The 3688-nt window shown below is 37.7% G+C and overlaps 1 protein-coding gene across 2 annotated transcripts in view; it reads right to left on the bottom strand.

The window, feature by feature from the left end:
* Positions 1–3688, bottom strand: part of PDLIM5 (PDZ and LIM domain 5) — a 136569-nt gene that overhangs the window by 89573 nt on the left and 43308 nt on the right. The window lies entirely within an intron of this gene.

Below are 3688 nucleotides of genomic sequence, written 5' to 3'. Positions count from 1 at the left end.
TTGCTCAGGCTGGTCTTGAACTCCTGAGCTGAGGTGATCCACCAGCCTTGGCCTCTCAGAATGCTAAGATTATAGGCATTAGCCACCATGCCCAGCCTAATTTTTATTTTTAATACATGCTCTTCTGTATTGTATTATTACCATGACTTTGGTTAGTCAATACTAACCAAAATTACTATGACTTTGGTTAGCTCAATACTAACAAATGATTGATTTAGAGCAATTATCTCATAAACCATAACAATAACCAAAAGTAAAAACTATTATTATCCTCATTTTTCACATAAAGAACTTCAAAGGTAGAGTAAGTAAACTGCTTGAAATGAAGCTGAAGCCCATAGTTCTTGTATATATAAAAACACACTGGCTGTAATCAAGTAACTAAATGATCTGGGAAAGTTTCTGTGCTTTAAAGCAGGCATCCTCAAACTACGGCCTGCGGGCACATGCAGCCCGCCTAGGACATTTATCTGGCCTGCCAGGTGTTTTTGCCGCCACTGCCTGTCCTACTTAGCAGCCGACTCGTCCTGGGGCCCGCAGTCCAACCCTCCAACGGTCTGAGGGACAGTGAACTAGCCCCCTGTTTAAAAAGTTTGAAGACTCCTGCTTTAAAGGCTATCTACCTGAAGTTAACCCACATGCTGTGTTCATCATACCAGAAGCAATTTAACTCCTCTCATATCCCACCAGCCCGAGGATAAGACATCAAAGTGCAGAATTCAAGAAATGTAAGCATAGCAAACACCAAGCAATAATAATTATAAGCTACAAACCATGAGATCATTTTATTTATAAAGATAACAGATCATAATTAGGAGATACTAGCATAAGATATTGGGTATCTAAGAGCATAACCTAATAATGAACTCTGATCAACATTTCTAGCAGCAACTGGATTTTTCCAATCACCACTAATTTAGCTAGTTATGGCAGGCACTGGCTAAGCTAATGAGAAGCCACAATAGACGCTAACATTTGGTTACTGCAATACAGATTACACTCTGTACAGTTGCATAACTTTCCATGTGTACTCTCAAAAAGACAATTTCCCTTTTAGCTTCTAGGGTTATTATAACAAGAAAAGAAGTCAAGTTCAAGTACAGAACAGTGGAATCTTCCTTTCACTGAAATTTCACAATAAGATGCATTCACAAAAGATCTACTTATTAAAATCACCCAGGACAATACTGGAAGTTTGTCAAAATAGAGAGGATGGTATTCTTTTTCACCTGGACACTTTAAGGTACCTGGAGCACTCAATAGCAACATAAAAACAATTTATAAAAAAGAACATGATGCTTAATACCCATTATGTTTCCAAATTTAAAATAAAATGCTATATCCTGTGTCTATAAAAACAAACCCCTTAATTTTTTACAGGTGTTAGCTCTTATTTTAAGAGTGCTAGCAACAGTAACAAAGGCCTTGAGAATGGCTAGTTTTCATTAACTATGGAATCTAACCTCTTTTTGTTGCGAAAACATAAAATAATGATTCCTAATATTATTTACTGAATGTTCTTTAAAAATATTGCTTGAAATTTTACATTCACAGAAGAATTTCTAAATCTGAAATGTGAATGTCTACCCTGCCTGCCTTCTGATAAAGTTTCATAAGTGCAGGGACATCAACAAGTAGTATATTTTGCTGTGTACAATGGCAAGTTTTGAGGGAAAATAAGGGTGTGTATCATAAATGGTTGGTAGTACAGCCAGGAGCTGGGGAGCCCAGTGGGCCTCTTGAGGTCACCTCACCCTCCCACCTGGACCCCCAGACACATGGGGTTGCAGTCATGGAGGATCTGGGATCCAGTGGGAGCAGGCTGAAATGGCCTCTGCCAAAAGCTGTGATCAGGAGAGGAGACACTGGCAAAGCTGACAAGGCAGGCCACTGCCACAAGAGCCAAGGGCCAAGGCCTGGCTGCATGGAGGGGACCCAGACCTCTGCTCTCCTTCCCCTCTGCCCCAGCCACCTGTCTGGCCATCTCAGTCACAGCCCCTAACATGGTAGGGAGGAAGGACTCCTGAGAGAGAGGGAAGGGACAGCCTTCCCAGAATGAGCAGCCTCAGGAAGGCAGTGTGACCTGCACACTGACCAGCAGAGCATCAGCCTTCCCCAGATGTGTTTTCTCCTAGCCAAGAGACAGTCGCTTTCTTGAAGGGGATGTTCCTGAAAGTTCAGGCCCAAAGTGCGGGTGTACACTATACACAGGAGCATATTATACATTGCAAAATATGGCAGTCAGGTGAAGGAGAATCAACAATGCCCTCAAAATCCTATGGTGAGTTCATTACATATTAAAAACATTAGCTGGTCCGAGTGCAGTGCTGTTCACAACTAACTGATCACAACCAGTTACAGATTCCTGTTCCTTCTCCACTACCCCTGTTCACTTGGCTAGCCTTAAAAAATGCCAATATTTTTTGCAGGAAAACAAAACCAGACTGGCTTATAATTAAATGTCAAACAAAATAGTTAACCTTAGCTACAATAACAATTAGTTCTCTTGGTTTAAATATTTAAATAACCACCAAATGAGTCACAGAATCACTGAAACTTAGAAAAGAAGGTTCCTTCAAGTTACTTTATTGCATGCCAACCAAGGAACTTCTGTTTAACTATTCACAGACGCTCATAATTTTAGCCACATAAATTTTGAACCCATCTAGAAAAATGGCTTTCTTGTTTGTGATTTTACTTTTTAGAGTAAACAGAAGTCAAGTTGTCCACATCAAAAATAATTTGGAAAACCATTTTAATACACAGCATATGTGCATAAAAACTAAAATGTACTATATTTTAAAAGACTAGAAAGCTACAAAAATTTTTTTATTTAAGTATAATTATATATTGTTATGGTACAAACTATTGTGATTCAGGGAATTTAGAATGCATGACAAATGAAATCTATAAAACAGAGCAGTAACAAAAATACTAATTTTTAAAAACCTCAAAGGGCAAAATAAAAAGAAACACCACCTTTACAAAAAACCAAATCTTTATAAAGTCTGAAACATTTACTTAAGTCACCGCGAAGGGGCTAAAATTAAGGAAAAGAGATATTATAATATTTAACAATTCTCAAAACCTTCTGTTAAATGAATTGTCTTTTTTATCCAATCTATGCTTTCTTAGACTTTATGTCTAATAAGATAACCAAAGAAGATGTATAAGTGTAATTTAATCAGTATTTACAGAGGAAAATCGTATTTCCTTCAAACTAGAATGTACATATTTCCGACATTCCCTTGTACAAAATCCAAATATAATAAGAAAAACCATTTCTCAAAATTAAAATTGTTATAACTGTCTTTCATTTCTTTAGATAAATATTGAGTTATTGTTCACATTAGCAATGCAAAGACTATAAACAATTTTAAAGGATGTTTAAATAAACACCTTTTAAAACTGAGATAAAATTATAAAAAATTATTCCTACATTTTTCTCTTCAAATCCTGGCAAATACCCAATGGGATAATAGAGCTCCCTTTGAACTACTGTAATCATCACAAGTCACTGTTGTGTAGTGTGTGAGTTTTAAACCAGCAGAGATTCTGGCTATGGCTCAGTGCCATGGTCTTAACAATTTGCCCATTGTTCTCTCGCCTTAGTGTGAAGCCACTGTACAGGAGTAAGTCATGATGGTGAGACACCAGTGAGTGCCTTGGCTCAGTACTGTCCTCAGCA

This window comes from Otolemur garnettii, unplaced genomic scaffold (genome assembly GCF_000181295.1).
Source record: "Otolemur garnettii isolate 467f Iridium unplaced genomic scaffold, OtoGar3 scaffold00137, whole genome shotgun sequence".
Lineage (NCBI taxonomy): Eukaryota > Metazoa > Chordata > Mammalia > Primates > Galagidae > Otolemur > Otolemur garnettii.
Note: the sequence above shows the minus strand (reverse complement) of the source record. Positions and strands in the feature narration are given on the sequence as shown.